Source organism: Grus americana, chromosome 2 (genome assembly GCF_028858705.1).
Source record: "Grus americana isolate bGruAme1 chromosome 2, bGruAme1.mat, whole genome shotgun sequence".
NCBI classification, from domain to species: Eukaryota; Metazoa; Chordata; class Aves; order Gruiformes; family Gruidae; genus Grus; species Grus americana.
The window spans coordinates 168,601,089-168,628,305 of NC_072853.1; the positions used below are offsets into that span (position 1 = coordinate 168,601,089).

The window sequence follows — 27,217 nt, forward strand, 5'->3', positions numbered from 1 at the left end:
GATCCACCAGGTTATTACATTCACACACGAGAGTGTCCCATCTCTTCGTATTGAAAACAGCAAACTCCACCTTATTTGTTAAGGAGAAGAAAAAAAAAAAGAAAAAAAAGAAGGAAGAAAAAGCCCGCAGCCCTATCTTTTGCAGCAGAACATTAAAGAAAGTGAGAAGTATTAGCTCCTTCTTTACTGCTGGGCATTACTACTCTATCGCAAATTGGGTAGTGCTGTATCAACCATGGTTCTGATCCCAGTGAAGTAAAATCTACCAGAGTTTCCTGGTCTGGGCAAAAACATTTCTTCCTTTGGTAAACCTGCATCTCCAGCTGCTCTTTAAATAAACCCTGAAGGAAAGAATTCCTACACTACCATAGTGGTCTTCCCTATCCACAATTGTAAAGATTGTTTTTCTCCTTAAGTATGGGTGTTCTTGACTGACAAGCAGAAGTGCTAAACAATCTGTCTTACCTCAAATTGACAAATTTGCTAAAATTGCATGTGCGGCTGCAAAGATTTTTATGTGCTAGGTCTTACAGTGTCTAAGAGAGACTTTACCTTGTCCCCTCACAGAATAAATCGAGGAAGACTAACGACTTACAGAAGTGTTGGTGAACAGCAGGAAGAAAAAAAAAGTCATTATCACCTGGCCAGCAGACTGACTCACACGTTCCATTATTAGCCATCATCATTTTCCAGTTTGGAGAAATATTACAGGAACTACTTTAATGTTAACAGATATCTGTCTATACACTGCACCCCTGATTCCAAGTTTGCAATTTTATTTCTCTCATTTTTATGCAAGTGACACTGAAAAGCAACACGACAGCAGAAAAGCAGTCCATTATTTCATTTACATCCCACGCCACACCCACTCTTCTTTTTTATCTTGCCTGCACTATCAGAAAACAGGTAATGCCTGGTATGCATACTGTCCCATCATGTTTGCTATCCCTATAATATCCAGTTCCACGTCCTGCACCAGTAGTTCTTGTTCCTCAGCTCTTCTGGTTCCCAAGCTCCTTACACTTTTATTACTAAACATTTCGTGGCTTCTCTAATTTCATCCAGTTTTCTACACAGATGGGTTTTCCCCCCACCCTGAATTGCCTGCGTCCCATTAATAACACTAGACTACTTCCTGCTTACTACCCAGTGTTGTACCTTCTGTTTCTTTCTCGCCTAAGAGTTGATCAAATTCATCCCATCTATAATACAACAGCTATTCTGAGGAGTCCCAAAAGCATATGCATATTTCAGGGCAAACATGAACAATTCATTTTTGCTTTTTATAATTTTGAAAGTTCTTACTACTTTAACTAGGAACAACTTGTATCTGCCAGTTGCCAGTGGCAGCCCTTTTGAGGGTGGAGTAAACTACCACCTCTCCTTGGGCCATGAGAAAAGCACTCAACTTACCTTGGTAAGCCACCCAAAAAGGATGCGAGATAGAGGCAGAGAAGTGATTCCCCTCCATCCACCTCACAAAATCATCATGATGAGACAGTCTCTAGCCCCAATAATTCAGACCCTTCTGTATGAATAGTGCTCCTTTCAATCAGAGCAAACCTCCAGTTACGTCCAGGATTATCACTCTTTCCCCAGCTAAATGGAACGTACTTCAGAGCAATTAAGTTTCTAACAGAAAGAATGGGCCACTCCTCATATCGGGTGCCTTTATAGGCTCCCTCAATTTCTCTAACCAAGCCACACTTGCTGTTTTCTTATCCCCACATTTGTTAGGACTGTTTCCCATATCCTGGGAGAGAAAGCCACTCCATCATTTTGTTTCCTGTTGTCTCTCACCCTCCATACTTTGTTTCCAAATCTCTAGATAAACAGCTCCCTTTAAATAGCTCCCCGTCTTAAATATGCATAGGACATGAAGATCACTTGATAGGAAAAGCTGAGCGGGGTGGCACACATTGCAGCTACAGCATTCCACATGGAAAGCAGTGTCACGCTGTTGAATGCCATGGGTTTGTACGCAAAGTCTTGTAAACCCTGAGCTATATATACGTGGTGGCCATGAAACCCGGAGAGTAAGGCATCTCAGATTTTTCATCCCAGTCCTTTCCTACAGGAATAATGCTAGCAGCAAATTAACTAAAACACCTTGACACAAGGAAAACTGCTTTTGTAACCACAAGCCCCTACATTGTCTCCTTGCCCGTACCTGAACTCACCAAGATCCTAAACCTAGAGTTTATTCAAGAATATACGATGGACTTCTTTTCTTCGTGGGTACCACTGCCAAATATTCAATGAATTTTTGTTAAGCATCAAATTCCTGTTCCCACACTTGCATAAGGCATCTCAGATAAAGCTGACAGTACTTGAAAGAGATTGCTTTTATGTTTGATTCTAGAGGGTTGAATAGAGCTGCTCCCAGGAGAGAAGGAAAGCACTGAAGCTAGACTAATAATTTAAAGAGCCTTCAAAACACAAGATGGAGTCCCACTGAACTCTAAGAGTGACTAATCTTCTCAGGAAACATTCATGAGCAGCGAGGCAGACTTTCACAGCAGTCACGCAACTCTTACTACTTGTAGAAAGAGATCATAATTCCCAACTGCAGGTAGCACAAGGAAGAAAAAAGGTCTTCAACTGTAAAGCAAGCAGATACTCCTTGGCAATAGCCACATTTCATCCTTATGAAAGGGGACAGGCTTTAACAAAGAATCTTCTGCAGCAATTCAGGTTGACAAAGTTAAAAAGCAGCAAGGTTCATACAATCAGACAGTAAATGAGCAGCTGCACAAGTGTAGCTGTTTTTATAGCACAGTGGATTTTTGTATGTCAAGAGCAATTTGACTAAAGAAACACCATGCAATGATTCCAGAAAGCTGGAAGAGTGACTCACGGATTGCCAAATCACCAGTGTCAAAGACCAACCAAGGACCTTCCAGAACGATCCCAAAAGGCTGGACAGTACAAGAAACGCTAATTAGGAGGTAAGCTCCAACAGCCAGTGGTCTTTAGTTAGTGTACAACCAGAGAGCGTGGGGAGGGCGGGGGCGAGTAGTCAACTGCATACAACACAGTACACATGGCAAGAGGCTGAGAACACCCAGAGAAGGCCGAGATGAAATACTTTGACAGAAGTGAGCTTTCAATCTTTCTATAGATCTGTCAGATGTGTCTAAAGAGAAGAGAAAAAAAAAAACCACCAAAAAACTTAACACACAAACATCCAGATCCACACCAAAAACCAAGACAGAAAATGCCCCGGTGAGAAACAACAAAGCACATTCCTTTTCAGTAGGAGCGTATTAAAAAAAAAAAAAGTGATTTAAGCAAGACCAAAGTATCTCTTTTCACAGTTGAAGAGCTCTGCAACTAACAGGACTAAATTAGCTAAAATTAGCTATCGTAGTTGCATTCCCAACAGCACCGCTAGCTTCCTGTGTAGATGAGTAGTTCTGGTGAAAGCAGTTCTAATTTGGATTCAGAGCATGCAAATTTAAGGAGAATAGTGATTTCTGACCAGTTCCTTCCATGAACACTGATGCATAAGAAAAACTGTCTTTCACATTCAAGTTTAATCTTCTTCTGAAATATTTATTTTTGGAACAACTCATTGAACAGTAAGTCTTCAGCCTAGCCAAATTACATCTAAAAATAAAGGTATTAAGAATTCAGGAATTCTTCCCACTATTATATCTAATCAATACAGATCCACTGTGACTCCTGTCATATGCTTTATTTGTCAAAGCACACGCCTGCACCCACACTTGGACAGCATAATCCAACAACCTGCCATCTTTTTTGGCTAGGATAGACCAGAGATAGGCATTTTGAATGATTTGAGATGTTACGGAGATTCATCAAGTAAAGACTCAGTTGCATACACATCAGAAAAAGGAGCTGTAAGAACCCGAGTCAGGTCCTGAACTCTGACAGAGAGGAACACACTTCAGTTAAACTAAATGCAACTGGAGCTGCTCCAATGGCCATTTTGCCTTAGCTGGGGCTGAACGCTAATCATCACTTGAGGAGGACAAAGAGAAAAAGAAGCTTTCATTATTCAAATTTCACTTGTCCTCTAATGAAAGGCTGCTAAACTGATTGTGCTTCCCGCAGTCACGAAGGAACATGAAGACTGCCTCCCCACTAGGAGGTTCAGTGGCAGAGCTGACTTAAACATGCCCAGGAAAGAGCTAAATTTGCACTTGTGAAGTCTTACTCTAACCTAGCGTTAAACATGCCAACGCTCTTGGGAACAGTCTTGGTCTTGACTAGCATCCACCAGTGTTTGGGAGAGTATTTTGCCCTAAGGCCCAAGATTGCAACAGGAAATATTCTAAAAACAAACAGCACAGACACTGTATTCCAGCACTACAGGAAGTTACAAAGCATCACGTAATTCACTAGTGCAGGTATAGCCAGAGATGCCAGACTGTGAGAAGCTTTTACTTACTAAGTTAATTTAATATTCACATCATCCCAGCTTCCTGGAAACTCCAGTAGTCCAGCTCATCCTTATCTACCACTACGAAAGAACATACCACCAAGAAAGTCTCCCCAGCCCACTACTGTAAGAAACAGGCTTGTCTGCAAGGTCTTATCTCTCAATAACTTTTTAAAAAAATAATAATAGGCCAGGCATTGCCATCTTTGCTCATTTTTAAAAAGTCTTTTATAAAGTCTCTCTGCTCCAGATGGTTCTTTTTCTCTAAACTGAACACCTGGCACATCTGGTTTGCACAGGTTATTCACTAGGTTTGCATGGCTACCAGCAACTCTCCGCATCTCCTCCGTGGTTTTCCGCCACCCCCCGTGACAACTTCAGTTTCCAACCCAACTCCCTCTTCACTCACACTGACTCAATTCTTACACTTTTTCAAAGGTTGTTTAATGAACAGCTGGAAGTGTGAGGTGACCATAAGTTTTCACCAGTGTCTAACCTACGACTGTCACCTCTTTAACCTGAAATACCGCTGAGCTGACTGGCTGCCTAGATCCTCTGTCTCTCATTCCCCACAGTGATATATGGTACTCCATTAGCTTTATTTCTCAACTGCGTGGAAACTCTTGGTCTCAACTTTGCAAGGGAACTTCTTTGAGCTCAATCCTATTCAAGCTGTAGTTAACGCTTCATTTTTGCTCCATGGAGGCAGCCAGCCACCATTTCCAGACACAGGTGAAGGAGGGTAAGGAAGAAGCATAAGGCTTCTAGCTGCAAGTCATAAAAGGCACCGAGGGCACATGCCCAGCAAACAAACCTGAAATAGGTTCATCAGTAGCCAAGTTGTAACAGGCTGTTCAACCTGTAAAACAAAAAGCATCCTTCTCTTACTCATTTCATCCACACTCCATCCTTTCAGAGTGGCCGCAAAGAACACCGTTACTTTGCCACAGCCTAACCTGGCAAGTCTTGAGATGGTTCTAAAACTGGGCTCTTTGTTTCCTTTCTGCTGTCACAAGTGACAATCTCTCACTGAGCAGATCAGAGTCAATGGAGTGGCCAGTGATGCTATGCACATTTAAAAATACATACAACATAAACGTATATCAAATATACCCAGCTGCTGGTGCACCCCACCCCTGAACGGAGAACACCGTAATCTCATTTAGACTATGAACACTGTCTTTCCTTGACTTTGGAAAAGGAAAGCCAAGAAGGAAGTTGCAGGTGCCAACAGCAATTTTACCTAATTATACCAGATTAAAGAACATTGTCTGCAGTGTCGGCTAATGTACTAGTGTGGGCAAACAAGAGAGAAGTTTGGATTTCCCATTTCTTTGGGACCTTGAAGACTGCCTCAGCAATGACATGTCACCATGGCAACAGCTTTAAAGCATAACAATTCTTGGAGGAGAATTCTGAACCGTAGCTGACATTTTGCTATTGTAAGAATGCATGAAAATTTGTGAGACTTAAATCTACTTATGTTTTCAAGGTTGAAGCTTGCCAACTTTCAACACCCGGAGGCTGCGCTGCCATTCAGCGAGACCTGGACAGGCTGGACAGCTGGGTGGAGAGGAACCCTATGAAGTCCAACAAGGGCAAGTGTAGGGTCCTGCGCCCAGGGAGGAATAACCCCAGCACCAGGACAGGGTGGGGGTGACCTGCTGGGAAGCAGCGCTGCGGAGAAGGACCTGGCAGTCCTGGTGGACAACAAGCTCTCCATGAGCAGCAGTGTGCCCTCGTGGCCAAGAAGGCCAACCACCGGTGTCCTGGGGTGCATGGAGAAGAGCGTGGCCAGCAGGTCCCAGGGAGGTTCTCCTCCCCACCCCCTCTGCTCTGCCCTGCTGAGGCCACATCTGGAGTTGTGTGTCCAGGTCTGGGCTCCCCAGTTCAAGACAGATGGGAACTACTGGGGAGAGTCCAGCGGAGGGCTGCGAGGATGATGATGAGGGGACTGGAGCATCTCTTGTGTGAGGAAAGGCTGCGAGAGCTGGGGCTGGTTAGCCTGGAGAAGACAAGACTGAGAGGGGATCTCATCAACACTTATCACTACCTAAAGGGTGGGTGTCAAGAGGAAGGGGCCAGACTCTTTTCAGTGGTGCCCAGCGACAGGACAAGGGGCAACGGGCACAAACTGGACCACGGGAAGTTCCATCTGAACATGAGGAAAAACTTCTTCCCTCTGAGGGTGACCGAGCACTGGGACAGGCTGCCCAGAGAGGTTGTGGAGTCTCCTTCTCTGGAGAGATTCCAAACCCGCCTGGACGTGATCCTGTGCGACCTGCTCTGGGTGATCCTGCTTTAGCAGGGTGTTGGACGAGATGATCTCCAGAGGGCCCTTCCAACCCTGACCAGTCTGCAATTCTGTGACCTCACTGAGCACTTAAGCACTCAGCGCATCTTAAAAAACCCCCGATCAAGCCACTATAACTTTTATGTTAAAGGATTTATGCAGAGAACAGCATTGAGCTTTACGTGGTGCTTGTGAATGGGTTGTTTTAAGGGGACTTCAGGACTCAAATGTGGCAGTACTATTATCTATGCTTCTCCACCCTGACTTGCAACTGCCCCAGTCTTGACCTAGAAGTACCTTTAAGACAGAGAGATTTAGCATTTATTTAATCCTTGGATTTTCAGTTTGGAAACTTGTTTATGACAGTAGATTTTACATGGAATGCTTTAGAGAGAAAAATAATATACAACCAACACCACAAAACCCATCAAGTACCAAAATTAAGCAGAATACATGCTGGCAGCCTGACCAGCACTCTGGGTTAAAAACTCTGAAAATACGTATTATTTAGTTAAACAAACCCACAAGATATCTCCATGCAAAAGGTCATTTGTATAGACCAAATTCTTATGCCCAGATGTGCTCTAAATACATACCAGTATCTGAGCAAATCAGTTTGACAGATTTAATACCCTGTGTATTTTAGGTTAAATATTTAAGATGTTTGGGAACACTTAAAAGGAATTGAACTAGGCATTAGCCATGTCCTTAAAAAAAAAAAAAGTCATGCTATCACTTCAGAAGGTGAGCAAGACTGCAAGATGAATCCACTCAATAGCAAATTCAGTATCTCCTTTTTTTACGGTGAGCTCTTTTATGAACCAGTTGCTCTTCACAGATGCCATTCTGTGAAGAGTTCTGAGCTAAGGCCACACATTTCTATAACAAACCATGGGGCAGAGCTTCCATCATGGCTCTAATTCTAGTTACTCTTCTAATCACACTATCAGACATAACAGGCAGCCACATTTTCAAGAGATAGAGGTCATCATCCCTAGCATATAATGGGGCATCGAGAGATTTTTCTGCTTTCTCAAGGGGCAAAATGGCAGCAATGAACAGAAGGAGCAAGCAGGCAAACTGGAAGAAAAAACACGCGCATACATAACACTGCTACTTAAGTGCTAGAAATCCATGCACCTTTCTGCTTGCTTTTTGTGGAATCCACTGAGCACAGATGCTGCTTTACAGGAAATTCTATCTTCTTCCACCTGATTTCTATTACCTTTGCACATACGAGCTTCACAGGTTGGCTTCCAGTGCCTTGTGTCTCTGTTACAGAAATTGGAGCTGAAGTTGAGCGGAATGGCTCTAAAGGGTACCAACAGCAGGACTGGTGTCAGAACAGCCAGATAAGACCTTATTAGAAACACCTAACACTCCTCATTAGTCACAGGTGAACAGAAGCATCCCCAGGGCAAGCCACATGCACAGTATTTCTTAAAACAGAGGAGAGAAGGCAAACAGCATTTCCCCTGTCTGCAAAAGCTCCTGCATTAAAAAAGGTAGATGGAAGTGATAATTCCCCTTGTCTCCAACACTTACGTTTAGGCATGCCAAAATTCAGTAATTGCAGATTACAAAACACAATAGAACCTGATTTTGCTTTTACATTTTCCATATCAATTTTGGGACTATTATTTAGCCAATGATGATACAAGAGATGCATCATCAGCTCTTATTAGACAGAGGGAACACAACTTTTTTTTAATGCTGCCAGACAGCAATGCAACTAGTACACCAAGGAATACATTAAAAAAACACAGTAATCTTGATTTTCCATTGCGCAAAGATAATAGGTTTAGAATCTCTGCAGCATCAATAGATTTCTCTTTGCATTCTCAAGAGCCACAACGTTAATATGGATCAGAAGGAAGAAGGCAAAAAAAGCATTTAAACCCAGTGCACAGACACGTGATCATTGCTCCTTAAGTGCTAGAAATCACTGAGCTTCCCTACTTGCTTTTCTGGAATCTACTGCTAATATACCAGCTGCTGCCTTGCACATCCCAAAGACTATCTTCACCCATGTCCCGTCAGTGGGGAGGACCATTGATAGGACCCAAGGCTTATGCTGCGCCAGTGCAGCTGCAGAGACAGATCACCTCTCCAAGTACACAGTTAAAACTGGTCAGGGCTTAAGTGACATCCTGCATTTGACAGCTGAATATTTCAAATCTTGCTATTTCAGAGGCTGGATTGCCCGGTGAAAAGTTACAGATCCTCGCTGTAGTTCTGTAAGGATGTGAAAACATACTCCACTCAACTGTACTGAGCACTGTAAGACAACCCTGGCAGGGGTTTCGGTTGTTGGGTTGGGGGTTTTTCCCCCCTTCTTCAAGCTAAAGACCCCTTCCAGGAGTCACGGCTATCAGTAGCACAGAGACTATATCCGTTACCCAATATCAAAATATTTGCTTATAGACTAGAGGGCATCCTCTAACAGAAAAGTTAATGACACTCAAAATCATTACAGACAGTAAAGTGCTATAATCAATTAAAAACAAGACCATTCAGAATAGGACTATATTCCAGAAGTTTTCAGAGGACTTGCTGCTCAAAAGCTTTACATGGAAAAGACCAGATTCACAACAATTAAGCACTACCTGTGTCCTGAGATGCCAAAGCTACTGAATGGTAAACTCCTGACTACACGCAGACTTTGTCAGGACCTCATTGAGATCCCAGCCGTGCAGAAGTCACCTATGGAACGCCCCACATTCTCCCAGTTAATTCAAGAGAAGCCTCAAAACATCATTTCACCTCCTCTCTGCAGGGACAGTGTACACTACCCTAAGAGCTAAGAAGCAAGGACAGCTCTGAGCCATCTCCAACAAACAGACCAACCTCTGCCACTTGTGGAAACGAGCACTCGGGAATTAAGAGGGTGCAGGGGAACAAAAGAAAACAAACATTCTCCCATTATTTATCATGCAGCACCAACATTTAAGACTTAGTTGCTCTGATTTGAGCTGGAAGAGTGGATTTGTTCTGTAAGGTGTAAGCAGAAAGTGATACCCATACCTGGTGAAAGGAAAGAAGGGGAGATAAAGGTCAGACCAGTGTAGCCAGATAGGGGATCATTAACATTTAGTTATTTGTCTTTTAGCTTGCATATCACATTTCCAAGGCATAAAGAAGCCCATCTTACCCAAGCTTTTGGGGTTTTCCGTAAGTCTTAACACTTTGAGGTGATGTGGGGAAAAAAAAAAATAAAAGTCCTGCCACAAAGGACGTTTTTGTCTCTCCAAGAGGAGCAGTCCTTAGGACTCACATTGGAACAAACAAACAAAAGCCAATCTGTAAAAGGTAAGTTTCCCTTCTTACAAGTGGGCTGAAAAACCAAGCAGTTGGAGTAAGATTCAAAGCCAGTTTGTGAAGAGATTAAACATTTAGTTTGCACTGGAACAGATTCATATACTCTGCATCAAAACTATGGCTTTTATGGTTTTTAAAACAGTGTCACTCCTTAGCAAATCCAAAAGTGACTAGCCTTGAAATCACCCGATAAATCCTTCAGATGTTTATTTACAACTGTAAGAGTGATTAAGGTTTCTAAAGAAAAATCTAAAGCTAACAAAAAATTAACTGGAACAGAGGAAGAACACTAATTTCCCATTATGCAACTGCCTCCAAAAACAGTTTTGTTCAGTACAGCGTGAAAGAGTGGGATGGAGCCTTAGTACCCAACATCAGATGACGACAGGTTACAACAAGGTGCAGACAGCTGTGTTAAACCAGAACAGATGAACAAATTGGTTCAAGATCCGAGACACGATATACGTAATGGTGTATTTGACACAGATAGGCCCGTAAATAATACCCTGTGGAAGATGGAAGCAAGCAGAGCACCACAGCGTAAGGCCATTCATCTGACATTAACTCTACCCTGCCCTAAGAGTTTGCAATGCATCGTTAAACATGATTTTTAATTTTTTTTTTTAAACTTATCAGTAGTTATAGCCATGGCAAAACCAGCTAGAGGTGCAGAGGACATGACACTCAAGCACTTTTATTTTGCTGCATTTTTGCAAATTGCTATTCAATCACAGTAAGTAGTGAGATAGAGAACAGCGGGGGGAAGGGGGGAGGGGAAAGAAGAAATGAGAGACCCAGCACTTTACAAGACTCCTTCCCCACAGACCCCATTTTATTTTGCTGGGGCAGAGGAGCAGTATTAGTTTGTCAGTGTTACCATGACAATGATACCCTAAACAAAGGGAGCATGGTGGAACTGTTCTCTCAGATACCCGTTCTGTGCTTATCAAGGAAAGCAGTATCTGCTCTGAAGACGTAGTAAGATCAGCAGGAGTTTCCCATCAAGACTGAAAGCAGTACAACATGCATTGCTTTACACTGTGATCAAGTAAATTAGTGCATATACTTAGTGCTTTAAAAATCTCAAATAAGGTCTTCAGAAGCCAAAAGCTACATGAATAAATTCAGTATTGTACTATAGCTGAATGAAAAAAATTCCCATGTGAAAATGCTTCAGATGCACCAATAAAGCTAGATTCCAGCAGTATACTTAATCCAGCTGATTTCTATTTCTCACAGCTATCGGAAAGAAGAGAGCTCTGCAAAGCCACAAGATGCATGAGAGGCCTACCCACTGGAGGGAGAACACACCATGTCTTCAGCACAACAAGCCCCAGCTGACCAACGAAACGATCCTGAGGGCTGCTCCAGTGCCAAAACAGAAATAACTTTCTAATAAAAACCCTCTCCTGCCTCCACACAGGGGCCTCAAATCTGGTGCCCAGGCTTGCTCAAGCACGCAGGTGAGTTACTCAGGGCAGCAGTCCCAGAACAGCCGAGGTTTGCCCTGTAGCCAAGAGCAGCGGCCCCAGCTGCACACCCTGATGCTCCTGTGCTGAGATAGCTGATCAAGTGCTGCTCAGGCCAACTCAACTCATTACACAAATCAGAAAAGCTTATCAGTCTAATGCATAGGTTCTTACTGCAAAGGCCAACTGAGAAATAAATAATTATACCATCTTTTAATGTGAACTTAAAACTTTTTGGCTCAGATTCATTTAAAAAAAAAAAAAAAGCTGTTCGTATGCCCATCCACAGTTTCACTTGCATCCCAGCTGAGCCACAAAATAGTACAGTCCTGCTGCTGGCCCTTAAACCAGCTTAACACAAACCCAGGAGTACGCAGACACGGTCAGGCACGGAGCCGTGCCCACTCACTCTGCCACACCAAGCGCTGCAGAGGCCGGCACAGAGGCGGACAGCGTGCATGGCCACCAACTTCTGTTCAAACATGCGAGGCCAGCTTTCATAGGAGTTACTTCTGAACTGCACTTGTTTGCATTTGGGGTTTTGGTGGGGGGGTTGTTAATATTTCCAGCTCACCGGCAAGATCCAAAGCAGCTGTCTGGATAGGCGAATATGTGACTGGCAACCCTGCACCTACAGGCTCCGCTCCCAAATATTGTGTTCACCACTAATGACAGGTAACCAGGAGGTGGGAATTCAGTGAAACTGGCCAGTGCAACATGCCTGACAGCTACTAACAGAACAAGAAGTTGTATAAACAGCTCTGTTCCCATGCCACCCAGGGTTTGGGGATTTCTGAGTCAACAACATCTAGGTGAAATGTAGTCACTCCTGCTGCATTCAGATTTAGAAGCTGTTATGACTCTAAAATTACTAATTAGTTCTTCCATAATTTAAGACAAATTCCAACTAAAATGAAGACAGGTATAATACATCATCTCATATATAATTCCATTATTTTTACACTTCTCAGCATTTTATTAATTGACAGAAATAAACTATTTGCATTTGAGTTTGAGCAGACTCCAACCTTTTTGGCTCCCCCTACACACAGATACTGCATTTTAACCTGGAACCAGCAAGCAGCTCTCAGTGCACATAAGAACCACAAAGAATCATACAGGGGTGAGAAACTGAAAGAACAAAACCAATGAATGCTACAACTTCTAGTTTTTAAAGTTGACTTGGAATGAATCAAACTCACTTTGTTCCTGGCACATCACTGAATTCATCACTCCCACAAGAATGGCAGAAGTTGAGTTGCTGGGCTGTGCTCTTACTACAGCTAAGTTTTTCCAGTCAACTGCATATTTTAAAGCAACAATTTTATAATTTTAAAAATGGAAACCAGTAGAAAGTATGCAGCATTTCACCATGCACCACTTCCAGTAGCTTGCACTGCTAAATAAAATTCCATTATTATGTGATGTGGGGAAGGGTCCTCCTCTCAACGGTCTCGGTTCAAAGGGCCAGAGGACATCCATCACAGCAGCACAAATACACTGACAGCCGATATTTTGTAGTGAACATATCAGGGCTTACTCCGAGTTTCACTACGCAGCAGCTACAGGAGTCATTGAATGTTTTTCTTGTGTAAGTCTGTGACAAAGTTAATCCAAAGGGAGTGTTAGATAAACTCTCTAACCCACTTCAGAGATTTCTTCATTTCTTACTCTGGCAAGACAGAAGTTCACTGCAACATACAGCTGGGTGAATTTCATACAAAAGGCATACTGATTCACTGTACTATGCTTTAAAATAAATAAATCTATGAAACTAGTGATCACTGTTATATAATTTTTAATTAAAATCTTCCATATAGAGTCTTAAAAAGAAAATAAGTGTGATTGCCAGAAAAATAAGTACATCCAATTCACAGGAAGCAGTTCTTGCTTCACCCACCCCAACGATTAGCTCGTCTCCAAACTGAAGTGAAAAGCTCGACAGACGGCATCTCCTACCTGCTGCCACGCCATGAATGCATCTGAACAGCACCCAGCTCCCTCCGACACGACCAAACAGATTACTCAGTGGTCAGCCGACGAGCATACTTTTGTTTCAGCAAATAGTTTGAGCATTGCACAGTGACCGGTTGGTCACTAGGATGAGATCATTCCCAACAGCAAACTTTATCAAAAAGCTTTTTGTTACATGCTGTTGTACTTCAGAAAGTTAGCTTCATTTTTATGATTAATTAGTAAAGATGATGTTTTACAGAAAGGTTCGCTGTATTATTCAGAAAATATTCAGTAGCCCCCACACCTTTTTCCCCCCCCTACATTTCTACCACTTTAGATTTAGAATGCTTATAAGACATTTTAAATTTTAGCCAAATTATTAGAATCATAAGGGGATGACTTCTGACAAGTATCAGGAATTTTTGCAAGGGGCTTTTTTGTTTGTTTGTTTTCCCTTGGTGTTTGAAAGGAGAAACACTTTTAGACTCTACAACACCTCTTCAGTTATGCTTTGCATTTATTCCAAAAGCAACAAGAAAATATTCTGAACTGTCCATACCTGGCCTCAGGCTAAAGAAAGAGAAGAATATGCCAGTATGGAAGGAGAAGGTTGCTATTGCGCAAGGTACTCTTGCTCATCCTTGCTCGTTCAGCAAGAAAAAAAATTAAAGTAGTAGCCGTAGTACCATTCCCCCCCACCCCCAATAAAATCCAAATACTGTTCTTGGGCTCCTGAAGTTCAGCTCAGAGGATTTGAAACACCTACTTTCAAAATAGCAGTTCAAGAAAGGTAACGTAGCCTGCTCTGGTGCCCGATAGGCTGTAGACAACCAAGTCCTCCACACAAAACTTCAGTGTTTGAAGTTCTGATCTTTTACCTGTTCGAGGCACTAGCCATCGATTAAGCCAAATATCCGGAGTATTCTAGATCTGTAAGTTCGACATCCTCACATAGGCCTCCAAAGGAGCTGATCCCACACATATACTCAAGCATATGAAACATTCTAGGGTTCACTTCTGTTTCAAGAACTGTTTTTGTGTTTCATGCAAGAGGCTTGCTGGATAAAACCAGAACTACTCCTGAGGGACATAGGCCAGAACCCACAGCTCCTGACACCTGAGCATGCCAGGTTTTGAACCTCCGTCCAGATCTTCCCCATTATTTCATTCCAGTCATGCAGGAATTCTCATCTTGGCCACAAGAAGCAAAAGCAAACTGGATGCAGAATTAAGATTTGCCATTGTACAGCAAACAACTGAAACAGATCTAAATGCGGTGGCATTTATTAGTGGCTAGATCACAGAAATTAAGAACAAAGACAAAAACTAGAAGTCATGGCATATTTAGCAATCAAAAGAAACTTTGATTATGTTCTATGAAGTGATCAATTCCGCAGATCTCTAGTGAGGCACAGGCTGCCTATTCTCAACTCACTTTTCAGAAGGAAACACAGATGCTTCAGAAAGTTTCACCCTGTGGTTGGTTTGTTTCTTCTTTCATCCAAGCATCTGCTGCCTGCAATTCATTCGCCTCTGCAGCCTTTCAGCTTTAGCTAGACGGAATGAATGAGTCACTTAATTAACCTAGAGTTTACACAAAAGAAACGTGAAAGCAAGAGACTGCCTTTAATCAGATCAATACAGTGAGCATCTTGAACACCCTGAACTTTTATTTTTTTAAATATTTTTTAAAAAAATTAGTAGACTAACAGAAGTATTTTAGTAAAAACTAGCTAAGAGAGACTAAAAAACATAAGATTTGAATCAATTCCACAACATACAGTTTACGTCCCTGTTTAGCAGATGAAATTGGTTCCCTCAGTATACACCCCTCTTTTTTGGTATTCTGCTTCTGAAGAGCATTTCATCTCGAACTTATGGCTCCTGTACTTTGAAAGGTTAAGAGAAAAAACTCTCAGAAGAGATAAGCAGGGACGTGAGAGTGATTAGTGTGACCTGCAAGCTACAAGTGTGATAAACCATGCTGAGAGGCCAAAGGTAGCAGTAGTAACCAAAGATAGTCTTTTTTATTTGGAGAGAGAGACTTTTGAGCTGGTTATTTCCTCAACAGCATCAGCGCTTGCCTGTTTACAGATTATTTGCCTTCTATGAAGGAAAGGCATTTTTTGTTGCAGTAGGTCAGTGCAGGGAGCATAGATGAAGACTCTGAAGAAACCGCATGCTGCATCTGACCACCAGACAGAATCACACACGATTCGCGCCCACACGCCGGCCACAGGACAAAAGCAGCTGATCAGCACCCAAGGCTCCAGTGCAAACAGTTAAGACGAGACAGCCCACACTTAGCCATCACCTGAGCATGGAAAATGAGATGAGTAAAGAATAAAACAGAAAACATGCCACTGCACAAATCCACGTAGATGAACCTTTTCCCTGACCTGTTGTAAGTAGTTCTTACATTTCCCCCCCCCCCCCTTATGCTATGAAAGTGGAGAGAGTAATACTGTCTTCTGCCTTACAACAAAATACCAAAATAACTAAGAGTGACTTACTTCGCCCTACTCCTCTGCTGGTCATGCTAAAATATTTGCTTTTATTTCCCCCCAAATACATTCCATTTATTCCTCTGATCTAGCTTTTTTTTTTCCCCCTACTCCCAATCCCACAAAAAAGTTTAAGCTTGAATCTAAAGCTGCTGAAAAAACTACTTGGAAAAAGTCCAGTATGAGTAAGAAAGAAGTGTAGCTGGTGGATATACAGCTTCCCTTTGTAGTTTGACTTCTCTTTATAACCCAGTAATATCGTAAAGCTTAATCCAAAACTTATGTTGCATAAATAATTAGATCCAACAATCTTTAATTTGAAAATTAAAATAATTTAAGGACAGAATGTCCAAGTCACTTAAGTTACCTTTCTTTAAGGGTATGGGTTAAAAATTCCGTATGGAGAACAATACTACTCGAGGTGATCTGTATGTGCTAGGTAAGCTACTCAAGACCAGGCTACCTCTATTTTACTTTACTGTCTCAGAGGATTGTTTATGAACCTGTGTTTATATTTTGATCCTCAATTTATAAATTGTGAAGGTTTTTTAAGTAATGCTACAACTGTTTAGAAAACTCCATGGTTTTACAGTTCTACAATCAGGATGCTCTAATGCATTTCAACTTAAATTACCTATTTTCACGTACTCATTGTGTTACCCCCTTCACATTTGCAAAATTAGTTCAGCACAATGATTAATTATTAGAATAGTTGCAAAAATAACTCCCACTGAAGTTTTGATGATATGTTAAGGATATGCACCACATCAGTCTCAATTCCCCCCTGCCAGCCTTAGGCATTCAATAAATTGACATTTCTTCAATTAAAAAAAATGAGCAAAAGTGCAATTACCGAATACCACAAGTGCCTACTGTAAAAATATATAAAAAGAACAAATGCATTTTAATTTCATACAGATTTTAAGAGCAAGTTTTGCACTATATAATTTCCTGTTCAGTCCACGTTCAACCATTTGATTACATCAGCACCTCAAAATGATATTAGATGATGTGAGGCTTGCCAGAGCATTTCATTTGGGAAACTTAACAGGCACAGTCAGCATATTTGGCTGCTGAAAAATAAGGCTACAGATGAATTACATACTAGAGAAAATAAACATACCCCAGACTCGAAGGAAGAGAAACGGTTTAATTTTGATCACTCTTGGGCATTTCCAAGGTTGCTACAGGCACGTCACAGACAAAAAGCAGTCAAGGGTCCTTTCAGAAGGAAAGCTGCATAAACGCAGCCATTACTACCTATTGCCTCGTTCCTCAGACAGACCTTGTCCGGGGGATCCAGGGTAAGCACAAGGACTCTGGTCTTGGCAAGCTCTGCCAGCTGAAGTGCAGTTCTGGGCTGATCAGTGGGCATTTAGGTCCTGTTGGCACAGGACGGAGAGCATTGCTTTCGTTAAGATAGCTGACTGACTCTGCCAAGAGCATTTCGCTCAGACAATCTGTGTTCCTCCCACTCCCCACATGCAATTTCTTTGTTAGCTTTCTATTAAAGAAAGGATTTTAGAAGGCAGAGGGATGGGCTCAGCTGATCATTCCAGAACGGCTGGCCCACACCTACAAGTTCAAGCTTTAGAAATTGCAATTCTCAAACTGGTCTCCACACATGGATTTATTACACCCACAGAAATTAGGACCTCCCTTTTCACTTCTATACAGGAAAAAAGGAAACTGTGCCAAAATTACACCATCATTTAAGAGTACCCCGTGTCCTGGAGCTTACCAGCATACTTGAGCTCTGCCAAAACTCTAGATATGTTGACCTCAGACTGTACCCCCAAGAGCTATAAATGTATCCTCTACAAGATTGCATTTGCATATATGCAACCAGACTGAAATTGTGGCTCCAGAGAAGTCAATTTCCCCATTTATTTGACTGGAGACAACACTTTAAAGTGCCAGCACTATTCCAGAGCTCAACGCTTTAGCACAGGTTACTGAGGAAGCAGGAGAGAAACAAACAGAACTGAGAACTAAGTTAATGGTAGCCTCATTCCCTCCCCCTGCCCATATTCCTCCTTTGAGGCAAGGACAGACACAAACCATGAGAATAAGTGAAAACAAATCAAAACCACAATGAGCAAGAAGACAGAAAATTATCTCATTACACAATAAAATGTGAATATCTGGAATTAATCAATCTTAAATGTCTTTAAAGGAGCCTTATACAAAAAAAATCCACAACCAATATTCCAGTTTAAATCCATAGGAACATCAGACTTAGAAAACGGCCAGCCAGTATGGACTGTAGCACGTATGCAGCACTGAATTTGAACTCCTCCATGTAAGAGCAGACGAGGAAGGCTCAGCAAGTTTAATGACCTCTTGCCAAAATTCAGTTGGCTTTCCTGTGAGTTTATATCACCGCCTCTTAGCAATCCCCACTGAGTAAAGGTGATCTGATTTAGGAATTGCAATATCACCCTACCGACAGCATAAAAAGACAGTGTTGACTACTGCATAATTCTCTGCAAGATTGCCATACTGGTAAGGGGGAACAGAAAATGCAGGTGGAAGAAAGGAATTCCCTGGTCTGGCATTATTGGGAGGAAAAAACCCCATACAACCATATAACACAAAAATTAAAAAATATCCTACATTCATGTCTTCAAGTCAAAAAAGAAAAAGCTAGCATGGCTCGTAGAGGTTCAGACTTGGAGACATTATTCTTGAGAACAACACAGCAGCTTACTGCGGAGATTGAATGTAGCTTGGAGAGAGTTAAATCTTTTAAGAGGAATCCTTGATGTGCACTGTGCAACTTTGTCCTTAACGTAACCTCCCTTCCACTGCTCTGACCTGGTCACTCCCTCACTTAATTCCTTAAATGTATTCCTCTCACTTTCCAAAGAGAATTCAAGTTGCTAGCACACCCCTGAGTGTATTTTCTATTCTCCTGTCTAACAGGCAGTTACCAAAATAACTTTTCTATTCTCCTAGTGTCACTTTTGGACCATTTCCTACTCTCATTATATAACCACAGACCTCTACTTTAAAAGGGAATCTCTTTTTATCACAGGAAGTCAATCCTCCAGGGGAAAAACATCAAGAAGTCTGCAGTACGTTTAAATAAGACGTGGCATCAGCTGATGCCAGCCAGAGTTAAGATTTTTAGGAGCACTGTATTAAATTACATGCTCCAATCAACCCTCAAACAGCTTTTTTAAAAGATCTTTGAAGCAAAAAAGAAAGCTACCCCACATTCAATACATTCAGAGGGGCTATAAACAGGATTTGGAGAACAGCAGCGTGGGTCAGATGCAAGCTCTGCTGATACGGATGCAAAGATGATGGAAGCGGAGAGAGGAGCGCAGCAGTAGCAGGGTAGCAGAGTAGAACCTGTAGCACAAACACAACTCATGGTAATTAAGAAAAAAAAATTTTAAAAAATCAATGCTTTAGAACCAAAGGCCTTTGTCAACACGTAAGGAGATTTAATGTACAACATGGCTATCTGCTGTGAGTGGACAAATTCAGCTTCTCTTGTTTAGTGCATCACAACCATTTACAACTCCATTGCTACCTGGATGTGGTTCCAGGAGATTCTGCCAGCAGAGAGGAGCACACATTAACTGCAGACCAGCACTGGGAACTGCAGCCTAGGTTAACGTCGAAAATCCTAGTGAAGTTACCATCTCCAGAGATAACCACTGTCAGATGCAGAAGAGCTTGCACGAGTTATGTTTAGAGACAAGTGTAGAAGGATGTGCCCATAGGGGACGATTTGTAGCAATACCAGCAATTACTGGTAATTTGGCAAGTTAAAAATCTTAGCTAGAGAAAACTAAGCCTGAAATCTCAAGGAGTTTCTTTACGTTTCCCAACTCTTTCAAATTAATATTCATTCTAGGAGAGGGAAATCTCATAGAAGCTGCCAGCAAAGGACCACAACACATAACAATAATATAAAATACCATGAGTGAAAGAGTTGTTATAGTTTTAACAACAAGACAATGACTACTGATGCCACAAAAGAACAGCTGATCAATTTTTTAAACACCATTAACATCCACAGGTCTCAAATATAAAGCTTATTGGACAAATCTGGTTTTCAGCAACCACACAATGCCGTACAATACTCTTCTGTACTAAGATGTAGAACTATTACTCTTAGTAAAATCACCATTACTTTTAAGGGGAAATACAAGCCTAAAAATGCTAGTTTGAGGCAAATTATATGATCTCTCCTTAAAAGTGAATCCCCAAGCCAAAAATAGTTTGGACCCAAAGCAAATAAGCTAGAGTTACATCAAACCAGTGCTAATGCAGATATACATCCCTATAAATCCAGTCATTCACCAATTACACCAATGCAAGCTACTAAGAGGGTCATTCCAGGACAAATATGTAATCCCCAATGTGACACTTGATCCTATTGCCCCACATGCTCTGTCTAAATCCCAATGCAAAAAAAAAAAAAAAGTACATTTTACCTAAAAGACCAGTTAAAAAAAAAATATCCAGTCCTCAGAACATGAGATGGATATATCCTTTAATTCTCATGTCGTAAAATGTTTAAATAGGTTAAAATACAGTCTAAGAAAAAATAACCTATATGCTTTAAGCACAAAGATATCCTGAAAAGAGGAACACTGCAGATTATGTATGTTGTAGCTTCATATGTAAATGCAAAGTTGTTACACATACAAGTATAGCTTGAGCCACCCACAGCATCCTACAGAGTTCCCATCATCGTGGTGTCACAGTAGTACCACCCGATACTTATAGTGGGTGACAAGCGTTATGGCACATCATCCCAAAAGCGTTTAACATGAGATTTAAACCTTGACAACGATTACTAGTTTTACAGACATCCTGTTGGTGATGTCCCATCACTTTGTCCAACTGTGCTGGTGTAGGTGGAACCAACATACACCTCAGGAGCTGCGTTCTGTGAGCCTCAGCAGGAGCGCAGGCTCTCAAATCACGAGTACCAAATGCTGGGCTGACCAAGCATATCCTTCAGCATCTCAAGATCATTTTAAAGGTTTCCTTTTCATCCCACCTTTCTTTCCAGAGGTTTCTCTCTGCCTTTTCAGGGATAAAAGAAAACATTAGCATATATGAAGTTAGAACCACATGAATACTTCTGAAGCTGTGCATCCATAACTTTATGTTAGGAATCCAATAACAGGTCATAACTTAATATATTAAGTTACTACTACATATCTAAATCCCTTTAAAATCCACAGCTCCTGCTAAGTAAGAAGTCTGAATCATCTAGCTATTAACATCTAAAATTCTTTTTCTAATTGCTTTGATTCATGACCAAAAAGAGAAACAATTCACTCCTACCACAAAGTCAAAAGGAAGGAAGAGCCGGTGACTCAGTTCTTTGTCTCACTCTTTGCTTCTTGAGTCTGCAAAGTCTAATTTGAAGCCTCTGCTGGAGCTGGCTCGTGGATTTTTGTCTTTGCTTTTGTCTTTGAAGTTTCCAATTACTTTCACTACTATTCATTAGGTACCTATGGACAGCTGAAAAACTGTTCTGAGATTCCTTAAGACCAGTGTAGATAACCATAGGAGCATCTTTAAAAAGAGCACTACACTTAATAAAACTGAAACAGAGAAATAGCCTTTACAGAGTCAGAAGAGTGGGAGAAGTAGAATACTCAAGATTAAAAAAAATAAAGAAATACACAACACAAAGAGGAAGAGGCCTGAAAAGGACTGAGAGAGGAAAATAAAAAAAAATTTAAAAAAACCCCAAAACAGCAACAACAAAAAGAAAAGTTCCAAACTCAAGATTCATGCACTTCTGTCCACCAGAAAGGGAACCTTAATACAGACAGTAATCAGGATGCAGGCAAGATCAAGCACTTGGAACTGCTGTGAGCAGTGCTAACAATTAGATTAAAAATGCTTTCCACAAGCTGCTGTTTGCAATAGTTTTCCCTCCATATTTCTAGCAGCATTTCAGATCCAGCATCATTAATAATTCCACAAGACTCAAGCGTAGATCACGCTATACTTACCCACATGGGAACAGAGCACAAGAGAACTTCCTGAGCAGACGTCTTTAGTCACCGCCATCAGAGTCCCTACTAAACCAGGCAGGCCTTCAGCCTAACCCATGATAAACAGCCTTTTACCGAAGAGCAGGCCTCTTCCTCTTAATATGCCTGAAACCCACTCAAGTTTCAACTACTAATAGCTAGACGCTTAGAAAACGCATGGTACTTTCCAGAGGGGATTAAAGGAAAACTGTCACTAAAGCACAACTTTCATATTTCCACTGACATCCTGCCTGCCTGGCAGCTTACACCCTTCAATTGAAGGTACGTATGGTTTGGGGTTGGATTTTCCACACCCAAGCCTTAACGCTTTGCACTGCTCTTACTCAGCCATGGCGCTGACAGTGCTTCTCCATCACGTTTTCCCCAACAGAAAGCCAATTTGATGAATGCTTGGCATCACCTTCTCCAACTAGTTGTTTCTACTTCCCCTTTAACAATATCAATGTGGGTCCTAAAAATAGTTCTAGAAATCCCACCTGATCGCTGACCCATTTCACAGCACGTACAGCTTTGTTGGCATAATAGCGTGATAAAAAGTGTAACGTGGAAGAAGGCTGGAACCTCGATCCGGTTTTGTTATAGAAAAAAAAAAATCCATAATATAGAAACAAGCCCTCAGTATCACAGTCCTAGAAGGACAAACTGCCAGAGTATCTCTAGCGAAGAGCTACGGTTAGACATAGCACAGTTAGCACAAGAAACGAGTGACCAGTGGGGGCAGAGGAAGTAAGGCCAAGTAAAAGGACACGTGTGACATTCCGCCCCTTTCAGAGGCTTCTGAGCCTTTCACAAACACCAGGTAAGTTATATGTACATATGTGCTACAATCCTCAGTGCGAGCACCGAGGGTTCAGAACCCCAGCGGGCAGGGGGACGGAACCCAGCACATCCCCGGCACCAGAGGGGTTTCACTAACAAGTCGGAATTGATCTCATCTTCTAGCACTTCAGGAGCCGTAAATCAAGAGTAGGTAAACACACTTTGAAATTCATCTGATAAATGCTCCCATAGTTTACTTTGTTTAAAGCAAGTGTCAACACCCTAAATTCAACTGAAAAACAGCTTTTCAGGATGATGTAGCTCTAATGCAATTTTACAAAAGGAACAATGACTCACTCCCAGGCGGGAATGTGTTGGAAATGTATGACCTAATGCTCAGAAAGAAGCTTGCTTTTTCTAACTTTAACCTGTACAGTATCTCCCCAACAAGTTTTAAAAAGGGAGAGTTTTTGCACAACGGAATTTACAAAATGAACTCTCTTTTTTTTACTTCTAATTAGTCCTTGCCCAAATCCAATCAGCCCATCTGCAAGCATTTCCCCTAACCTTAATTTCAGCCTAAAACTGGTCATCTGTCCGTAGAATTACATCCCCATTTGACTCGGCCAGGGCTAAAATGGGCTGCAGAGCATTAGAGGCAAGGACAGCACTGATTGAACATGCCAACCAACACAAAGAGATCATCAAACATGGATGGAGACGTTAAAATTAAAACACTGCTACACACTAGATATGAAACATTAGCAAGCTATGAGCACTTGACTGACTAGCAAGACAAGCCTTCTTCATGTTCAACTGGATTCCTGACAATCTTGCTGAGGATCCCATCTGTGAAGGCTTGATTTTTAAGATTTTATGTCCAGACAGCAGCTGTATGGCTTAGCAAAGAACTTGCCTGTTCTAACAACACAAAGCCCAGAATCATACAATACATTTAGAAGCTCAGTGACCATCCCTTGGGCTGGAGCCTGCATTGTTCTCAGTCTCTTATGCTCATACTTGCAAATACTCTGGATAAAAAGGGGCGAAGTGTAGGTGGAAAATGGGAGTGAGTGACACAGGCTAATCAGGATTTTAATCATGCTAATGGATGTGATTAACTGCATACTTCTCCTAGAAGCTTCCTGCAGCTACACGAGTAGCTTGATAGCCAGAACGCAGCATCAGTGAACTGCTCATCCCATTTTAATCTCCAGCTATACCACGTGTGCCACGTCATCCAGCGTGCAAGGATATACCCAATACTTAACCTTATTTCCACCCACATATCAAATCTTCCATCATGCCAACACAATCATTTTGGGCAGGGTACAGAGGCTCCAGCCCTGTGCGTGTCTATGGTAAAGTCTCTTTACAAAAAAAGGTTACTGCTCCAAGAGACTGGAAATCTAACCTTCGCAAAGGAAAGCTAATACAGGGCCTATTACATTACACGAACCTGCCTGAATAATGCAGCTACAACTAATTTTTTTTCCTAGGTTTGTCCAAATCACAGGGGCATTGCTAGCTTTATCTCAAAGTTAGTGTCTTGCTAGTCCTTGGGAGAACTACTAATTCAGCAGCTGCCACTCAGAGGAAAATCGGTAAGAGGCCAGGCGAGGATTAAGAGACCAATGAGAAATACCCTTTTCTAATAGTGAGGAGATTGGGCAGGCAGGGAAGAAATCAGACCCTTCCCTCCCCTTTTCTGGGGGAGGATGCATGCAACAGAATAAATAACTCACCATCCTCCCACTTTCCAGCAGATATTTCAAGGGAAGAATATGTATTATGGAGTTTGGATATACCATCATTTACGCATGCATCCATTTTTCATCTAGGTAGTAGACTTAGACTTCCCATTAACACAGCAGCTCCTGTTTTTTCTAGAGCAACAACTGTATACATTCTGGTATCAAGCATAGCAACGTTTACAAAATACGGGCTGGTATGACCACACACATGATTTAACAACTTATTCAGAGGAGTCTAAGACTAATCTTGTTTGGGAACAGATATCCCCCCGCATCAAACACTTTGCTAGAGCTTAAATACTACTTAAGCATCACACTAGCATCTGTTCATAAACCTTTGCAGTTAGAATTACTAATCATTTTAAATAACTTTAATATTTAATAAGTTCTAAAATTTAAATTTCACAAACTTTATTAAGAAGCCTCCCCAAGAGCAACATAGGGTACTAGCGTGAGCCAGAATTATCTTATTCTTACTGTTACCAAGTCAAAAATCTGCATAACATCTACAGCAACCTATTTCACTGACCTTTCCTTCCCACAAGAAATTCTTTTACGCGTGCGAAATACCAAGTCCTGAAATTGGCTTGGAGCTGTAGGAGGCTGGAGAAATTCACCACAAGGTACACAGGGGTTTGCCTGCTCTGCGAGCCTACCTGCAGGCATTATTCACATGGGCTGTGCTTTGCTTCAGCCCAGCTTTTAGGCCGCCTCCTCAAGAACCTGATCCAAAGTACATCTACCCCTTCCTCTGGGAGATGAACTCTCTGTAGCAGATGACAGCAGCAATGACTGCTCAGGCTCAGGACTCAAGCTGTTCTGCCACCACACTGTCTGCTGTAATCACAGACACCTGTATTTCTCTGATCTACAGTTGAGCATAATTTAATTTGCCTTCAAGGAAAAAAAAAAACCCACAGATGCAAAGAAAATCAGTTCTACTGCACTGTTAAGACATGAGGAAGCCATATACACAGACATTTGACTAAGCAAGAGATTGATCTATTTTAGTTGGGACAGGAAGTGTAAACATGAAGCTACAGGAAATAACTATCTGCCTTTCGAAGCAAGATTAGCTCCTTCAAGATTGCCTTTGAAACTCCAGAAGCACATACACAAAATATAATTTTGCTGTCTACAATCTAACTAGCAACAACATGATGAGTAACGTGCCTTGAACTCTTCATTCTTCGAGGAGGAGCCCGGAATTTTATCTTCCAATCTACATCTGGACTAGCAAAATAAATTATTTGGGATTTTTCTGGACCAAAACAAGATATAATTACACATTATTTGGCTTTTAAGTAACCATCACTTTCATTTGAATTGCAAGTAGCTTGAATTCATCTTGACAGAGTTACACCCTGTCTGACCAGTGGTTTCCCTTAGTCATAAGTTTGGCATATATCAGAATTTGGAAGTCTGTACATCAGTGCTATGTACAAAGAGACAAGTGTACTTTAAATACCGAGTTATCAGCTGAAGATATCAATAGAGTTTAGTAAACAGGAGGTAAACTTAAGAATAGTACACAAGAGCAAGTGCTAACAATGATGGGTCCAAACCAGACCTGAACTCTGCAAGAATTCAAATCTGATTTAATGGCTCAGATTCATTTATTTCTAGGGAAGAGAGGTAACCACTAAAATACTACAGGGGTTGGGACCTCAAATATAATTATAGCTCCATTTGCTAAAATTAAGGCTGCGTCAGCCTTTTTACGAACACCAGAAAGAATACGCAATTCATTTGTTTAAACTGAGTATTCATGAGACTTCATAAAATGAGCTTAAGACTGGAAATCAAGTCATGTCCCAGCCTCCACACAGCCTTACCTACTGCCCCTTCCAAAAAAGGGGCTGCTTCTATTTTCATTGTACTTCTGCTGATCAGGTTGTCTTGTGCTTATGTTGTTGTAGGTGTGGGGGGTGTTTAATATCATGATAGAAAAAAACAGTTTAAGCAATACTTTGGTATTTAAAACCTAGACTTAAGTGTCAAGTGTCCCTGGAAGGGAAACAAATGAGCACTCTAAACCCAAGTCCTTCAGAAGCAGCACTGCCATCTTTAAACGACACTTACCAGGACTGTAAGGCTTGGCATGCACAGATACCAGAGTGAGTCCAAGTTGGTTTCAACAGCTTATGGGAGCCCGTCGTGTGATTATTCGCCTCCTGGTCTCTTTGCTCCACTCTACACAATGCCCACAGCCAACTCATACAAAGCAGTGGGCAAGGGCTAAAGCAATGCATTTACCCACAACACCACACTACTCATAACCTTCAAAGTTTCCCACAGACAAATTAGGCAACTTGTTAAAACAGATCTCCAGATATCCTGCAAGGGTGAGGTTCTGCAGTTCCCAGAGCTGAGCCGTGGTGTTCAGCACTCCTCGGAGCCTGCCCGAGGATCACCGGCCAGCAACATGTAAACCGACTGATGGAGTCATTAGCTTTTAAGAAACAATCTGATAAAGGCAGTTATTAAAGCTTCAGTGAGTATCCACTGGCATAAGGGTACTACCAACAGGCTTCCCGTTTGTTCTTTAAGGACAAGAGTGACCTAATCCTCTCCTAATATCATCCGAGGACTCGGGGGGAACAAGGGGTGACCCACAAAACTGTGCCCATGGCAACACTGTGCTCTAGCTGAACTTGCAGGGCCGTGATCTTCAAACCACTGACGCTTCTTTGTATTATTTGATACTTCCCTGATGTCATTTCT

General features: G+C 41.7%; 1 protein-coding gene across 25 annotated transcripts in view; it reads right to left on the reverse strand.

The window, feature by feature from the left end:
* The window catches only part of MAP4 (microtubule associated protein 4), a 165,532-nt gene that overhangs the window by 136,017 nt on the left and 2,298 nt on the right, over positions 1-27,217 (reverse strand). The window contains exon 1 of one of the 25 annotated variants that reach the window (XM_054818315.1): positions 14,877-14,964. The exons of the other annotated variants lie outside the window; for them this stretch is intronic. The gene's annotated coding sequence lies outside the window, so the exon portion shown is untranslated. Of the gene's footprint in view, positions 1-14,876; positions 14,965-27,217 lie in introns of those variants that run through there. 25 annotated transcript variants of the gene reach the window in all.